Source organism: Pristis pectinata, chromosome 12 (assembly GCF_009764475.1).
Source record: "Pristis pectinata isolate sPriPec2 chromosome 12, sPriPec2.1.pri, whole genome shotgun sequence".
NCBI classification, from domain to species: Eukaryota; Metazoa; Chordata; class Chondrichthyes; order Rhinopristiformes; family Pristidae; genus Pristis; species Pristis pectinata.
The window spans coordinates 46,687,316-46,705,805 of record NC_067416.1 but is presented as its reverse complement, the minus strand read 5'-3'; the positions used below and the strand labels follow the sequence as shown (position 1 = coordinate 46,705,805).

General features: G+C 44.5%; 1 pseudogene; it reads right to left on the bottom strand.

Annotated features, from left to right (window-relative positions):
• The window catches only part of LOC127576967 (Ig heavy chain C region, membrane-bound form-like), a 31,336-nt pseudogene extending 14,402 nt beyond the window's left edge, over nt 1-16,934 (bottom strand).
• Nucleotides 16,935-18,490: the final 1,556 nt, after the last annotated feature.

The window sequence follows — 18,490 nt, the reverse complement described above, 5'->3', positions numbered from 1 at the left end:
CACAGTGAATGGTTCAGCATTAAGGAATGTTGATGAACGGAGAGACCTTGGGGTTCAAGTCTATAGTTCCCTGAAAGTGACAACACAGGTGGATATGGTGGCGAAAAAGGAATATGACATGTCTGACTTTATAGATCAGGGCATATCATACAAAAGTTAGGAAGTTGTGTTGCAAATTTGCCAAACACAGGTGAAGCCTCACTTGGAATATAGTGTTCATTTCTGGTCACCACACTATAGGACGATTGTAATTACACTGGACAGAGCGCAGATAAGATTAAGTAGTATGCTAACTGGATTCGAGGACCTCCGTTGTGGGGCGGAATTGGATAGACTGGGCTTGATTTTTCTGTGCTGAGGGAGATAAAGACCCGATAAAGACATATACAATTATTGGTTACTGTAAATTATCCACAGTGTGAATATGGCTGGTATAATCTGTGAGAAGTGGTTGGAATTATGAGGAAATTAAATAGGATTGAGCTGGAACTCATGTAAAATGGGTACTTGACGACGGGGTCGGTTTCGGTGGGCGGAAGAGCTATTCCTATGATGTTGGACTCCATACCTCTTACATTTAGGTCAATAAAGAATAGGGAAATGTGCACCGTTAGTGAGAACTTTCCTCTTTCGCCCTGAACATGAAGATGCCTCACCTCTGCTACCAGCGTCCACCCCTCTCAACAACATACCTGTTTTGTTCTGCATGCTACTGCCTGACATCAAGCAGTTTATGTTGTTGTTTGAGTATCTACATTGTTTTACTTTTCTGTTGTTGTTATTGCACCCACCTTTTGTCTTCCCTGTCAGCTTTGATATCGGAGCACCTGAATGATTTTGCTGCGCCGAGAACGAATATTCTGCCCCACTGTCCCACTCCGCCATACTGCTGGTCAAACGGCCGACTGTCAAGTACTGGTTCCCGACCTTTGTTGTTTGTTGGATTTCCACACCAACAATCCTTCCCTTCCCATCCACTGTCCAAGATATCAGAACCTCTTCTGAAGTTGTGGCGATCACTTCACACAGCCGGGTCGCGGTTTTGTTGATCCAAATTTCTTCAACAGTCGGATTACTGAGAAATATTGCGAGTTCTGAAATCCACAATTGAGACCAATATCTACTGATAACGAACCGGATATTTAGCATCGGTTTCAATTTCATCTTAATCTGTTACGTGTTAAGAACTTAAGTTGCCACTTATTCATTGTTAGCATGCTTACGTCGTCATTTCGTGAACCCTTGAGTCAGATCATGGCAATGTACAACTCTACTACATTACAAAGGGAGAAAAATGACAGGAAGTGAATGACATAAGGTCATTCAGAGAAAAGAGTAGAGAAGGATGGATACAGCTAGGCACCCCCGGCAATAATGAAAGTGACAAAGTCCAGGCGTGGGGAAGGGGTTTGGTTTGGGGCAGAACAGCCAGAGGGGTGCAGATAGGTCAACAGATGGATAGATAGATAGATAGAGAGAGAGCGAGAGAGGTGGAACTCAGAGGGATAGAAGTTGGAAGCTCCTGTCAGAGGGAACGTGACACTAATTAAATCTGTAGTGCCGAAGATCACTCGGCCTATTGCGTCCAATTGTTCCCTGAAATTTCTTCCGCTGGTAATATGTCCTTCGTCTTTTATAAACTATTTTATAAAGAATGAACAGTTTGGTTGTAGTTTTACTGTGATTAGTCCAGTGGTTGCCTCGCCACCCTGTGAACTCCACCTAGCCCATCACCACGTAATTTCTTCCTTTCATTTGTCTCTTCTTCGACCGTTTCGTTTTTGCATGCCCAAATCTTGTTACCAGGTAACAGATGCAACGCATTAGCACAAAATAACGAGCAAACAGACCCTCAATGATAAAGGGTAAGACATCAGATTTCCCCTGTGTTTGTCGTTCAAAATGCTGGATTCCTCAGAATTGTCTTCAATAAACAAATGCTATTTGACGCATCAGCGTGATCATTTCTGTATGTAACAAGATTTTCCTTAACTGCAGTTTGCAGGAGTTACTTGTACTTAGGACCTCTGATACCTCATGTTTGCTGCCAAATCATTGTGAATTCCCTTCCCGTAACTGCCTCGCCCAAACTTTACATTGACACACAGCTTAGTCTTTTTGAATCCATGTCGATATCTGATCACAACACCCCAACAAATCAAATACTGAAGATAAAAATGGAAATGTTTCATCTTTGATGACTGTTTCTCACCTGACGCAGCTCGTATGTCTTTGTGAATGTTGCTTCTGGTTTCAGAGTGGGCTACTTGGCAGGAATACACGGAACCGCTGGCCCATTCCTTCAGCGGTACCTTGCAGACACTTGTGGAGGTAAACGTTGCGTCAGAAGTTTTAGCGGGGGACGTGGTAGTAAACCCAGACTGTACGGCTTGTCCATTTTCTGCCAGCTCACTCTGATGTCTTCTGGTTCGTATTCGCTGATGAGACAAATCAGTTTCACAAATCCCTTTGCTCTTTGTTCGTCGGTTGCAGAGTAAACGAGATTGATTGTTGGTGGAGTCGGTTGATTTACTAAAATTAACAAAAATACTAAATTCTACAGTTGTGGTTAGACATCTTAAACCGCGTCCTGCCCAATATCCATTCTCAGCTAAATCAAATTTTAAATGATCGGATCAGTCTTACGTTGCTCTTTGTGACCTGCTGGGTATAACCTGGTAGCTGCAACATTTCATAAATTGCAAAGGTGATCCCACGTCAAGAGGTCTGCTATCGATTCCAACGCTTTGGCTGAAGTGGTAATTAAAATCAGGTATTTCGTTTCGTATACTGATATCACTGCATGCAGCGAATTGTCATCTATTTCACTTAATGTTCTTTTTCTTGCAAATTCACCCCAGTACTCTTGATCATCACTAGCAGAGAATTACCCGCAGCAAAAAACAAGCACAAATTATGTCAGGGCTGTGATAAGTAAATATATCTGAACCGTCGCCCAACTGTCCGAATTCCAAAGCATCTTATTTTATCATCTGCGCGGTGGTTGACTCGGTAATTGCTGCGACGGGCAAAAAGGTGTGTTGCGACTTCATCTTGTTACCATTTTCGTCAAACTGCACCTTGCAATTTTACGATGGTTGTGGTGTACTTCAACTGCGTGGAAACATGGTGAGGGTGCAGTGTACCCACAGATAAACGTGCTCACCTAAGCAATTACCTGTTATCAAACCACCTTGGGCATAATAGTCTATCAAGAACCAAGTCCATTTTTACAAACTTTCTTACCATGATTATTTGTGTTCTCCCCACATCCTCAGCGACTCCTCCCTGCCCAGCTGCCCCAATTTCTACTTTGAGGGGCAACTTGCAGCAGGCAGTGGGAGTAAATTGGAGCAAACCAGGATACTGACAAGGAGAATGTGTAAACTTGACACAGACAGCACAAGAAGTTAAGATTGAACTGTCGGACAGCGCCTTTACCAGCTGATCCACGCTACCGCCCACAACTGTACACTTTCCCATTTATGAAATTGACAACGAATTAACATTTCCAGCACGTCCCTGCTCCTTGAGAATTTTAACAATAATCAGATATGCACATATATCTTATTATCGAGTAAAAGTTGAAAGTATGGGCGATATGACTGGCAGGTCTGCACATCTGATCTGGCATGGCCATTGTGTTCAAAGAAATTTGAGGACGAAAATAATCCTAGAAATGTTCAGCATTTAGCGGTTGCTACCGCGGAATAAAAGAAGACTCTACTCGGAGGATTGCCAAACAGAGCTGGTTTATTTTCCCGCCTTGCGCGGGCCCTTTAAGGGAGAATGTTCCCGCCCAACAAAAAACGGCAATGACGTAAGTACTACGTCATCATGACTTGCCCGAGCGCGGGTTCTTCCCGTCGCTCGGATTGACGATGCCCGCCGCCATATTGGGCCTCGTCGCTCCGACGCCGCGCGACCCGACTGCCGAGCCGGTTCGCCCGACTAGACGGTGAGTCGCCACACAACCCCCCCCCCCAGAACCGGCGATACAGTCCCCAAGGTCCGTGGGCTGTGCCAGCTGCCGCTTAGGGGGGCGGCCTCTGCGTCGCGGCGTGGCAACCTCGACAGGCTGTCGCAGATCCAAATGGGCCGGTTTGAGGCGGTCCGCCGTGAAAACCTGTTACCTGCCTCCAATGTCCAAAATAAAAGTGGAACCGTTATTCCGTATGACTCGGTACGGTCCCTCATATGGTCGTTGCAATGGCGCCCGAGGTGTGCCCCTGCGAACGAAAACAAACTTACAGTCCCGTAGTTCCTTGGGCTGGCAGGATGGGGCTTGACCGTGCCGTGAGGTGGGAATCGGGGCCAAGGCGCCAAGCTTCTCGCGCAGTCTTTGTAGGACTGCTGGGGGTTGTTCCCGTTGGTCCCTAAGGGCAGGTATGAAATCCCCGGGGACAACTAGTGGCGCCCCGTATACGAGCTCAGCTGACGAAGTGCGGAGGTCTCCTTTGGGGGCCGTGCGTATGCCGAGCAGGACCCAAGGCAGCTCGTCAACCCAGTTAGGACCCTTCAGGCGAGCCATCAAGGCCGATTTCAGATGGCGGTGAAAACGTTCCACCAACCCATTTGATTGAGGATGGTAGGCCGTGGTGGTGTGCAGCTGCGTCCCGAGCAGGTTCGCTAATGCAGCCCAGAGACTGGAAGTGAATTGGGTGCCTCTGTCTGAAGTGATGTGGGCCGGAACGCCAAAACGTGAGACCCAAGTTGTGAGCAGCGCCCGGGAGCAGGAATCAGTTGTGATGTCAGTCAGGGGGGTTGCCTCAGGCCACCTAGTGAACCGGTCCACGATGGTAAGGAGGTACCGGGCTCCTCTTGAAACCGGCAGAGGGCCCACGAGGTCGACGTGTATATGGTAGAACCTCCTACGGGTAGGCTCGAACTGCTGTGGTAGGACCTTGGTGTGTCGCTGGATTTTTGATGTCTGGCAGTGCGGACCAGTCCTGGCACACTCACTGACCTGTTTGCGCAGGCCATGCCAGACAAACCTGCTGGCGACCAGTCGGACAGTCGATCTGATGGACGGGTGCGCCAACCCATGTACCGAGTCAAAAACGCGTCTCCTCCAGGCTGCAGGGACTATAGGGCGGGGCTGACCAGTCGCACCGTCGCAAAGTAGGGTCCGCTGACCTGGACCAACCAAGAAATCTCGGAGCTTCTGACCCGAGACTGCGGTTCTGTAGCTGGGCAGTTCGTCGTCGGCTTGCTGTGCGTCAGCTAGGGCCGTGTAGTCGACACCCAAGGATAGGTTGTGGATGGTTGGTCTGGAAAATGCATCAGCAACGACATTATCCTTGCCGGAGACATGTTGAATGTCAGTTGTGAACTCGGAAATGTAGGATAAATGTCTCTGCTGACGAGGTGACCAGGGATCGGAGACTTTGGAGAAGGCAAAGGACAGAGGCTTATGATCGGTGAAAGCGGTGAAAGGCCTGCCTTCTAGAAAGTATCGGAAATGCCGGACCGCCAGATACAGCGCTAGAAGTTCCTGATCAAAAGCGCTGTACTTCAGTTTGGGTGGTCTAAGGTGCTTGCTGAAAAATGCCAAGGGTTGCCAGCGGCCATCGGGTAGCTGCTCCAGTACCCCACCTACCGCGGTGTAGGACGCGTCTACCGTGAGGGCAGTCGGGACGTCAGTCCTGGGGTGTACCAGCATCGTGGCATCTGCCAGGGCGTCTTTGGCCTTAACGAAAGCAGCAGCAGCCTCGTCAGTCCAGCTGATGTCCTTGCCCTTACCAGCCAGCAGCGAGAACAGAGGGCGCATGATACGGGCTGCTGCAGGGATGAAACGATGGTAAAAGTTGACCATGCCAAGGAATTCCTGTAGGCCTTTGACTGTGTCGTGGCGGGCAAAATGGCGGATAGCATCCACCTTAGCGGGAAGGGGTGTTGCCCCGTCGCTGGTGATTTTGTGACCGAGGAAATCGATAGAGTCAAGTCCGAATTGGAAATTGGACGGGTTGATCGTGAGGCCGAAATCGCGGAGGCGGGAATACAGCTGGCGGAGGTGGGAAAGGTGTTCCTGGCGGTTACGGCTGGCGATCAATATATCGTCCAAGTAAATGAACACGAAGTCCAGGTCTCGGCCTACCGCTTCCATCAGCCGCTGGAAGGTCTGCGCGGCGTTCTTAAGGCCGAACGGCATCCGAAGGAATTCGAACAGGCCGAATGGGGTGATAACGGCAGTTTTGGGGACATCATCCGGATGGACAGGGATTTGGTGGTATCCCCTAACGAGGTCCACTTTGGAAAAGATGCGGGCCCCGTGTAAGTTCGCTGCGAAGTCCTGGATGTGAGGGATGGGATAGTGGTCCGGGGTGGTGGCGTTATTCAGCCTGTGGTAGTCGCCGCAGGGCCTCCACCCTCCGGTGGCTTTGGGGACCATGTGCAGGGGGGAGGCCCAGGGGCTGTCTGACCTGCGAACAATCCCCAGCTCCTCCATGTGACGGAACTCTTCCTTTGCCAGGCGGAGCTTGTCTGGAGGTAATCGTCGTGCACGGGCATGAAGGGGTGGCCCTGTGGTAATGATGTGGTGTCGTACCCCGTGTGTGGGCCTAGAATTTGTAAACGAAGGTGCCAAAATCGATGGTAATTCGGCGACGAGCTTGGCGAAATCGTCGTCAGAAAGGGCAATGGAGTCCAGGCGCGGGGCTGGTGGGCTGATTTCACCCAGGGGATAGGTCCGGAGAGTGCTAGAGTGGACTAACCTCTTCCTTCGCAGGTCGACTAACAGGTTGTGGGCCCGAAGGAAATCGGCTCCTAGGAGTGGTCGGGCGACGGTGGCAAGGGTGAAGGTCCAGGTAAAACGGCTGCCGCCAAAGTGTAATTGAAGCGTACGGGTGCCGAAAGACCGTATCGTTGTACCGTTGGCGGCATTGCGTAGAGGACCTGGTGGCCTGTCACGAGTGTCGCGGCCTGTCGGGGGCAAAATACTGACCTCCGCTCCAGTATCAACGAGGAAACGCCGTCCAGATTTCTTGTCCTGAACGAAGAGGAGGCTCTGTCGGCGGCCAGCCGCCGTAGCCATCAGCAGCGGCTGGCCCTGGCGTTTTCCTGAAACTTGCAGGGTGAGCGGCATCTACGGGCCTCCGCACCCCACCTCTGATGGCAGAAGCACAGCTGGTCACCCGTGTCGTCGTCTGCGTTCCTTGGGCGTGGCTGCTCGGTTGCTGGGGCCAGGCGAGGCGGGTGTTGGGCTCGCGGCCTGGTGATTTGACTGACGGACGAACCGCTCTCGCGCTTGGCCCTCCACAGGACATCTGCCCGGGCGGCCACCTCACGGGGGTTGCTGAAGTCGGCGTCAGCTAACAACAAGTGGATGTCATCGGGGAGCTGTTCGAGGAAGGCCTGTTCGAACATCAGGCATGGCTTGTGACGGTCGGCCAATGCCAGCATCTCATTCATTAGGTCGGATGGGGATCTGTCCCCCAGGCCATCCAGATGAAGCAGGCGGGCGGCGCGCTCACGACGGGAGAGGCCGAAGGTCCGGATCAAAAGGTCTTTGAAAGCCGGGTACTTATCTTCCTCCGGAGGCGACTGGATGAAGTCTCCAACCTGGGCGGCTGTCTCCTGGTCCAGAGAGCTAACCACATGGTAGTACTTCGTGGAGTGGGAGGTGAACTGCCGAAGGTTGAATTGCGCTTCGGCGGGGTCAAACCAGACGCTGGGCCGAAGTGTCCAAAAGGTGGACAGCTTGAGGGCCACTGCGTTGGCTGCTGCGCTGTCGTCCATTTCGCCGGTCCAAAAGCCGCTTGGACCGTCGGGGTCAACAATAAAGCGGTTGCTACCGCGGAATAAAACAAGACTCTACTCGGAGGATTGCCAAACAGAACTGGTTTATTTTCCCGCCTTGCGCGGGCCCTTTAAGGGAGAATGTTCCCGCCCAAAACAACCGGCAATGACGTAAGTCCTACGTCATCAGGACTTTCCCGCGCGCGGGTTCTTCCCGTCGCTCGGAAAGACGAGGCCCGCCGCCACATTGGGCCTCGTCGCTCCGACGCCGCGCGACCCGACTGCCGAGCCGGTTCGCCCGACTAGACGGTGAGTCGCCGCAAGCAGCGGTTATTTTTACCATTTTCGGGAAAGAGCAAGTGAATCTGCACCAGCGAAGAAACTCGGCTGCGCCAACTAATGGCGGAAGTAGGAAACGCACTTTCAGCAATCGACCATTCTCGGCCTGTGATTTTATGGGTTGATCGCAAGTAAGCTGAGGCCCGTTCTTTCGTTTCTAGTGTCTCTTTGCATCTCAAATTCCTTCGTTCGTTACCTTATTACTCTCAACCTAAACCCAGCATCTCATTTTTTTGACATTGCAATTAAGTAGATGATATTTTAGAGAGGTAGGAACTCCATATTCAGCCCAATAATGAATGAAGAATGCCTCCTAATTCCACTACTGAATATTCCAACTCAGCTGTTAAAGATATAGTTTAATGTTATTTCTTCTTACTGAAGAAATAGTTAATCTTTATCTAAGTTTGGTAATGCTTTGTTCGTCACAAGCATTTCAGTTGAATCATCTTACGCTCCGAATGGTACATAAGCCACAGCATATGGCATAATTTAATCCTTTCAGAACTGGTGCAATCTACATAAAGCTCCACTTCACATTCTAAAAATCCAACATCTTTTTTTAGACGAAGAGTACAGAGTTACTTCATTCAGAGTTTTTTTTTTCAGGAAGAGTTTGACCTTTGGTACTCTCTGCTGGGTGTAGTTTCTAAACGATGTCACTGAAAGTGAGTATTCATTTCTATAGTGCAAGCTTTAATGTTTTTATCTATTTATCAATAATGCTTTTATCAATCATTAGCCGACAGCCTAATAGATTATGCAGTATTTTTACTACTGGAGGAAAATAAAGGGCACGGAACCTCTGACACAAGTTCTGTTCTCCGGAATCTTTCATTCGGAACATTTACAATTTATTATCAAACATTTTCGCAGATTTATTTCTTAGCAATACACATTTCTCGTCCGTGGTTATCTACGTCGAACTCCTCCAGATAATCCTCAGCTATTCTTGACTTCTCTCTCCTCTAACCCCCTAACCGCGTTTGTTTTAATTTAAATCGACAAGGCAAAGAATGTGGCCCTAATGTGGGCATGTGGGTTTAGTGTGAGGAGATTGCAGAGTGTAAGCTATAGGTCGGAGCAGAGTGAGTTGAGGGTATGTTTAGCGCAAAATAGTCGCCATGGACATAATGTACTGAAGAAATCGTTTCATTTCATTGCAACTCCATGAATCTGCGACCCTGTGCCTCACTTGCTATGTTAGAAACTCAAGGCAAACCCATTTTAGCATCTTTTCAGTTCATTCATCTTTCAAGAGAAACTTCCCAATTTCACTTCGTATCAAATAATGCCCGGAGATTTCTCAGATGCAACATTCTAACTCTTAGTTTTCTCTGCCTTTTCAGAAAAAAATAATTTCTCCATAAACAATTATCTTTCCGATAATCTCCCCAGAATACTTCTGGAATTTTAGAACAGTAGTACACAAGGATGCAGACGGACGTTGATCGTGGACTTGGTTTGGTAGGCATTTCATCATGCTTGTCGTGAGTATTGTCGAAGGAGATTTTAGGGAAGAACTGACGTGGTTAGAACTGACAGGTGATGAAAATGACTCTTCATGAAATGTGGCATTATTTTAAGTAAATTATGACCCTATATCAATCTGTAACCCCACGCTGTATTTTTGAGTTAACTTCCTTACCACTGCTTGAGACACAGGCTGCCTGTTCGCAATCTCTACTTCCTGCTCATTTTACCGGCGTTGTATCCTTTTCAACGAGAAGCTCGCATCGCAATGACAGCAGAATTCATCCTTTCTAATATCACCGCCACTAGAATACCTCAGGCTGTCTGTAACTGACATGGTCATAGATGTCTTTGTTAACATTAATCCCTTAAAGGTAGTGCCTACCCTCTTTAGGATTTGAGAGTGGGGGCGGGTTGAGCAAACTCCGTTTCTCAGTGCTACAAATCTGAAATGAGAGTCTTTGTATGCTTCCGGGTCCTTCCCCGAAACAGCATTCAGAATGATTTCATTTATTATCAAAACCTGTTAGTAAAAGCAGAATGGGGTTTCTGGAACTGTATAGTACACTGATCCGACACCTAATGAGTATTGCTCAGTGTTGGAACTCATCAAATTGTAGCTCACTCGCAGTTCAGAAATATCATAGTCACATGGGGAATAATAAATTCAAAGAAATCAAGATTTCAGCATCATTAAATTAGTCCACTTAACTCTGTTTGAAATGATAACGTGAGACAGGATGAAGATGGGATTAACGAGAAAGGAAGTAATTTGCGAAACAGCAGCTGGAGTCCAAGACCATTGATTGGGCAGCATCATCTCGAATTCTGTCATGCAAATTTAAATGAAAATAAAGAAAAAAAACATGTCTTACTAATAGGGACCCCGAATAAATCGGACTGATGTCAAAACATCTCCTGTTGAATAATATTCTTCAAGGAATGAAGGAGTTCTACAATTTTTTCCAGGCCTACCCTTTAAATAAATGCAGACTTGCCAATGCATTGTTTTTTAATTGCTTTCTCTACTCGGAAGCAATAAGGAAATCCCCAATTATATCCACATCATCAACGACATTCACGTGACAAAAATAATAAATAAATAATAAGAAAGTTACATTGGTTTTAATTTTCCAATAGTCCAGCTATTCCGGTGTGGTTCTATTAGACAGGAAAATACCAAATTTATCTCAAAAAGACAGATCGACAGAAAATAGGAAGCTATGTCAGTTAATCGAGCGCCTGTCATATGGAAATATTATAAGCTGTTATCAAAATAATATCCCAGAGTATTTAGAATAAAAAACAACATAATCGGACAAATTCATTATGGCTTTGTGGAAGCGAAATTATGCTTAACCATTTTACTGGAGGTATTTGGAACAGTAATGTGCGCGTTGAATAAGGGGAACTAGCGAATGCACTTTCCTCGAATTTCTCGAAGGCATTGGTAAACTGTTGCATCAAAGATTACTACGGAAAATAAAAGCTCATGGTGTGACATATTAGAGTTCAATAAACACCAGTTGGCCACAGAAATCAGAATATGGGCATAAGTAATTATTTTTCTTCTTGGTAAGGTGTATATAGTGTATATAGTGGAGTGCTGCTAGAATAAATGCTGGGCCTCAACTTTTACAAATCCTGCAAAAGATTTGAACGAAGGTACTGAGGATATATAAAAAGATACAGAGAAATACCACATTGAAACAGGTTGATCGGTCCACCAAGGTCGTGCCACTAATCAACCTGTCATTTACACGAATTCCATATAAATCCATTTTAGTTTTTTCTCCCCACGTTCCCATCAACTCCAGCAAAATGCTGACGTTTAATTACTGGGGGTAATTTACAGTTGCCAATTGACCTACCAACCTGTAATCTTTGTGATGTGGGACGAAAGCCGAACACACGGAGGAAACTCACGCGGTCACTGGGATTATATACAAACTCCACACAGACAGCACCCAAGGTGAGGATTTAATCCATGTCTCTAGCACTGCGAAGCCAGAGAAAATTAACACAACGCCACCGTTTATTTCAAGGGAATAGCATGCAAAACAGGGAGGTCATGATTCACTGTTATTGAGTATTGTTTACACCACACGTTGAGTATTGGGTGTTATCTTGATCTCCTTATTTATTCGCAGAAGTGAAATGCTGAAGCGAAGCTCCTTCAACGAAAACAACTTAACGCACCGTGACATGTAACAAATAAATTAATATTTTCCAAGCAGTATCAAAAAAAATTAAATGGTCTAAGAGCTGGAATGGACGGTTTACCTCGTGAGAAAACGTTGTACGAGATTGGGTTATATCGGTGTAAGCTTTCAAGGGTGAGAAGGGTCTTTATTAGAACACATAACATCCTGCCGGGTCTTAAATGATGTGGGTGTTCCAAGGATGCCTCCACTATTGGAAGAATCTGGAGCTATGGCTGACCGTTTATAATTAACGCGTCGCCGATTTAAGACCAGGATGAGGTGAAGTTTTTTTTCTCTCTCCGAGGGTTGCACATATTTTGGAACTCTTGAAAAGCTAGAATTGGAACCTCTACAATGTTATTAACATAGAATTAGATGGATACTTGCAAAACAAAGGGGTAAATGGATATTGCAACGAGAACGGGGGAGTGGAGTCGAGATTACAATCAAATCAAACCTAAAATCTTAAGGGCCGGAATTTCCTACTCCTGCTCCTAAAATATATGTTTGCATTTTTGTATGAGATGTTCGTTTCAGGAAAGGACTCAGAACAAAAGTTTTTAAATGAATTGTTCGAGTATAAGTGGGAAATGAGGTGGGGGATCTCATTGAGGATATTGCTGTGATCTGCAACTCACTGTCTGAAGGGCTGATGGAGACAAAAGCTCTCATCACATTTGAAAAATACTCATATGCCCACTTGAATTGCTACTGCTTGCAGGACTCACAAAGATGGGACTAGATTGGATACGATTGGATTAGTTGCCTCCTATGGACTTCCATGTTACATGCTACTGTGTCATCCTTCAACTCTCAATCCCCTTCACAATTTACTGAAAGGCACAGTTTGAATGCCAATTCATGGAATTGTTTGTAATATTGCTGTATATTTGAGGTCATGAACTAACAATGTAAAACATAAATACATCTAATATTGGAGCTCTAATGGTCGTCTTGGTGAAACGTGGGGAATCGGTGCTGCAGAGGAGGAATCTGCTTTTATCTATTGCAGGAGATGAAGACTTAGGATGGTTACTTTCAAATGCAGGACAGGAGACATGTTCTGTATATTTCCTTCGACTGAAGATCAGGTGCTGGCATTACACAGCTTCCCATGCAATATAAAGTAGTACAGTAATATAAAAAGGACAGCGATAACACAGGATCTAAGCTTTCCCAGGGAACCAATGCTCAATACAAGAAGGCATGGCTTTAAAGTAATGGGTGGGAAGTTCAAGGGAGGTATCAGAGGGAGGTTGTTCACCCAGAGAGTTATTGGTGCATGGAATGGGCTTCCTGAGGTACTGGTGGAGGCAGATACATTGGTCAAGTTCAAGAGATTGTTAGATAAGCATACCGAGGAATTTAAAATAGTAAGACATGTGGGATGAAGGGGTTAGATAGTCTTAGGCGTGGTCTAAAGGTCGGCACAACATGATGGGCCAAAGGGCTTGTATTGTGCTGTATCGTTCTATGGTGATTTTGGTGGGAAGTATTTAATAAGTTTAAACTCTCGTACTCCTCTCAGATGAGCAATCATACCCAGATTATCAGACAGGTTCAAAGAATGGGCTGGGCCGAATGTGATATACCTTCCTTTCTGAAAAGGGTCAAAAACTGAGGGGAATAGATTTATATTAATTGCTAAAATATTGGAAGGAAAGTTGGTAGGGAGCCTCTACAAGGATGCGTCAGTAGTATATACGAATAAAGACTATCGTGTGTATTTGCACATTTAAAGGGCACGTAGGGTTAGATGGCTTCCAACATGAATCCAAAACAATGAAGATCCCGATGAATTCTACGAGCAAATACGCTTGCACAAAAGTGCTTTAACGGGTATTTGAAATGAAGAAAGATGAAGCAAACAAATGACAATGAGATCAAATTATTTGTCTGGATGATGAAGAAAAATGCAATTATAACATTGCATCACTCCTCATTTGTCCCATGATACCAACAGCGAAAGGAGTCAGGTTTAGCTTTGACTGGGAAAGAATTCCTTGGACGTATGATCTTTCAGTTGATCTAATAAAGATGATACCCCATTTTTCTGTAATGCTTCTATTGTAACCATTCTCAACATTCTCACCAACTGTTCACCATGACAACAGTTTTATGTTCTGAGCTGCAAAAAATTCTGTTTAACGCTGAGACTTTTTGCATTAAGTGTCTGGAGCTACTCTGAAATGTTGACATGTCATCCAGTTATATCTGGAGTGTAACTTATCTTATGCTCGATTTCAGTGCCGTGCGCATTAACCTGGAAGCATTTCTAGAGGTGGCGGAGTCCCAGGTTGTGTACCTCTTTAGGACTCCTGCATTGATTATATTAGATACGGTGACTGTTCCAGTTTTTTTTATGCAGATCCACCTTTCTCCTTCCGCTGCCCACCCTGAATTCTCCGATGTTTCATACTAAAATATAATTAGGGTGATCAGAAGGCAAGAGATTTTTGACAACAGAAATCCTGCTTTATCCTTTGCTTCCAGACGCGGACTGAATTCTCAGGGTTATTAGATCATGATTTACGTTTCTAAATCGAAGAGAGCTTATTTCATTCCAGGAAAATTAACCATCTGTTTTCGTATTGAGTATGTGCTTGAACATCCTCTTGAACTATCAAATAATGAAAATACCGTTTAAATGTCCATTGATCCCTTTCTGCACTGAAACGTATTGCAACTTGAAAATTGTCTGCTATTCGGATCCATATTATGCAAAACCATCCACTTCAAACTGAACTGAGAAACTGGGTTCCTTGAATACCAGTGTCCCACATAACTGCAGGTCGTGTCTGTGACAAGTGATGAGCTAATCCATATTCACAAGTGGCAAGATAATATATGTATACCTTTATATCAATGCAGCAGGTAATATTGTAAAGTGAAGTTTTACATGTGGCAGGGTGGGGGTCCGGGGTTGTCGTTCTGCTGGGCGACGGGAATTTCTGTGCTTCATTTTGTAAAGTTACTCTAAGTTCAGTTTACTTTTATTTAGACCAAGAAGGTTTTATCTTTGTTGGGAGAAAAAAGACGCACATTTACTGTATTCTGGAACATCTGAGTGAGTAAATATGTTTCTACAACCTTTTCAAATAAGCATCCTAAGTAATTAATAGGTGTTAGTAATATATTTATGTTTGAGGGTAAATTATATGTTTTAGAGCACGTTCGTCGTATTCTCGAAAGAGATTATTTTTAATTTTTGTTTTAAAGTTTAAGCCCATTACACTGAGGGACAATCAAACCAAGGCTTCAAAAAGACAATATCGCAATGCATTGCTCGTTTCCCGATATTTCAACGAGAATATTAATTAATCTTTTCTCCTCGAGAAAATAAGGACTTGGCTAAAGTGTAATAAGAGAGGTCACTTACCAGGTTTCACTGTCAGCTTTGTGTCAGGTCCGTCAGAGCGTTAAATACACAATGATTGACTTCCTCGTCGGCCCATTTCATAAAATAGTCTTTGAAACTGAATTGTAACAATAGGTTCTCCATTACAACACAGCTGCAAGAAACAAATCGATGCTTTGTGATCGGTGACGAGTCTCTGTTTCCTTCAGTTTTCATCCGTCCAGATCCCTATTCGGTGCAGTATAAGCGCATATGATACTGAAACTGGAATTGCGTTGAATGAGCACCAGGGAATTCGGGTAGATTTCAACGAAAAAAAGAACTGAAGTTAATTTTCTTCCGTATTAAGTAGTATCCTTGAGCGGAAATAAATATTTCGTTATCCCATTCACGAGTAGCTGAATATTAAAACCTGTCTCGGATGTTTGTGCTATGGCTTGAGCTCCTGTGGTAGCACGCCCACATCAATACACTCAAGCATAATAACTCCACTGTTGCAAAGAACGCAGAAATCCATCCGATATTCCAAAGTGCTACATAAACGAAGTAGTTGATGTGGATCAAATTGTTGCATTGACTTCTTGGGACTTTGTGGAAAATTATAACTCTCAGCCACACAAGTATCGTAGGAAATATCAAGACTGTATTATTGATATAATTATAACATGTATACAGTATTTTCTCAACTATATAGAGATAAGGCCCTGTTATGGCTACCAGTTGCTTGCAGAGGCAAGGAATATTTGGCAGTAAGGAGTGTAAGTTACAGAAGGAATTGTTTCCGTTAACTTTGCATTACGAACTTCGGAAGGGATTTATGCAAGATGGGGGTTCAAGATTCTTCACTGTGATGTATCCCAAACACACAATCATAAAGGCTAGTACGAAAAGGGTCCTTGTACATTATTACAAGATCCCGATGTCAAGGGGAAGACTATCATCAATCTTTATCTCACAATACTTCTGGACAACTTCTCTTCTACAACCAACAATTCTTAGTAAATATGTCTGCATTTTTACATTCAGCAATGGGTGAATATTGGCCTTGCTCCAATTACCAAATGTGTTCGTGGTTAGTGAATGACAGGTTCCGTCTTTTCGAATACTGTGACACATATCACAGTGGTAGAAGCCACTGCAGAAAGGTTTCCATCTGCATAACTCTGGGGAGAACAGCGACTAAATGTGCCGCCTTGTTTATATGTGGTCTGGTAACTGTCACCAGCCCATTACAAATCTGCCATCGTCCTTCACTGGAATCAGGTACTGCTCAATAATTTTCTTTTCATAAGAGTGACACAATCACAGTTTCTTCCGCGAGAGATTTTCTCGTGTTTTTGTATTGACGGGTGCTCAGATTCAAGACTGTGGTCTGTGCCTTGCAATAATACGTGGCAGTGTCTTCAACAATCAGCTTGCTGATCTTCAGGGAAGAAGACTTTGCTCCCTTGTTGACTGATTCAGCATATCGGCCTCCAATCGATAGACTTTCCCAATCCTTTTGACTTGGAGGCTGGCGGAACCAGCTTGTAGCATGTAGATCCCAGCTAGCATCACGTAAAACACAGTTGATTGTCAGAGTGTCACCTGCTTCTCTTATTACCTCTCTTGGTGTCTGTTCTACCTGTGCACTGAAGGCATCTGAAGGGAGAAAAAGAAAACATATTTAAAACACAGCACATCTGTGGCAATACAAGATTTAACAGGGAATGGAATTTGTATAAGCTGGACGCATCCGCACAACAGTGATCATCAACCTCTATAAACAAAATGCGCTTACTCGGTAACCAAGCTAAAAATATCGAAACCCAGAAGACGTTCATTGTTCCTTCATGACCTGAAAATCCGTTGAACAGAGAGGGTTCTAGACCTGAGCGCCGACTACCTGTGTAACCATGTGGATCTCAGCAAAGACTTTATAAGACTCGAGAGGCTAGGCTGATTTGCATAATGCGAAATGAAAGAGCATTGACTGCGAATACAGTTCGAGTAATGATAAGAATTATATGCAACATTTCCATAATTTAATCGTTGGACTCTGTGGTGCATTAACGTGAACATTTAGATGGAGATATCGAGAATGATCTTCATTGCCTAGTTCCATCCGCACTGAAAGTATTTCCATTAACTTTTGATTTTATAGTCTTGGGATGCTTTCCCGGGAATACATTACAGGTTTCCATGACAAACTATCAACTTGAGAGAGCAATACTGCAAAACCACTTCAGTTAATCACCAGTAATTTAAAAAAATATATAAAGCTTTATTCCAATTTATGTAAATGTATTGAGCGCCTCCGTCCCCCGTTCGTTTTTTTGTTATTCACCATCGGTGGTCAACATGAATGTGAGGCCAGCCGTGGTAATGAAATATGACCCCAAGTTCAATTTCAACTGTGGTATTTTCGAAATTGGTGACTTAGTTTGCAATGTACTTCAATACTAAGCAAGCAATACACAAGAAGCTGGATGAACTCAACCAGTCAGAAATCATATCGCACATTACTGCGGTAAAATGTTGTACGGATTAATTTGTGCCTAATTAATAGCAATAATATGGATAATTTGAGCTCAGAAGATGTGGAAAAGGGAATAGGCAACAGTCAGATTTCTGGAAGAAGATTCTGTCAGCATGTGCAGTGTGAAGGACTTCATCGAAATTTGAAAACATAATAATATAAGAAGTACAGTCCATTATAAAGTCAAAAGTAGAAGCAGATAGGCAACATATGTGAAAAATAACCAAACTCCGAGAGCAGTTTATACATATTTCATAAAATATATAATTTGAATGGAATATATAATTTAAAGGGAACCTTGTTTATGAATTTAGTCAAGAAGAAAAAGAAAGCTTATCTAAGCTTCGAACATGACCCATAAGAAGCCAGGAAAGACCTCAAGAAGGTAATTAGTACAGCCAGGTAGAGCATGAACATATCTTGGCAAAGATGATAAAAGAGAATCCTAAGGCATTTTATTCATACATCTAAAGAAAGCGGATAACTAGTCGGTAGGTAGAACAACTCAAAGTGTTACGGACTCAGTGAAAGTCCCTTTAAGATAGAGAGTGTGTGTGTATGTGTGTGTGGGGCGTGCTTACGTCAATAGAAGATAAAGGACGTAATAACGTTGTTGAAGAAGTCAGAGGAAGAAGGAGAGAGAGAGAGAAGGGAGAGAGACACCAGCCTGCTTGTTTTCTCTATCGATGGATGAGAAACAATAACTGTGTTTGCCACTGAAATCCATGTATGGAAGTTGGAAGTAATCCGGTGGAGTTCACTTTGTTGCTGACCTGTAGAAGGAAACAGGTATTTGTGTGTGGACGACCACGGTTCGGATGCTTTTCGGTTTGAGGAAGTCACTACCGAGTAAACACTGAA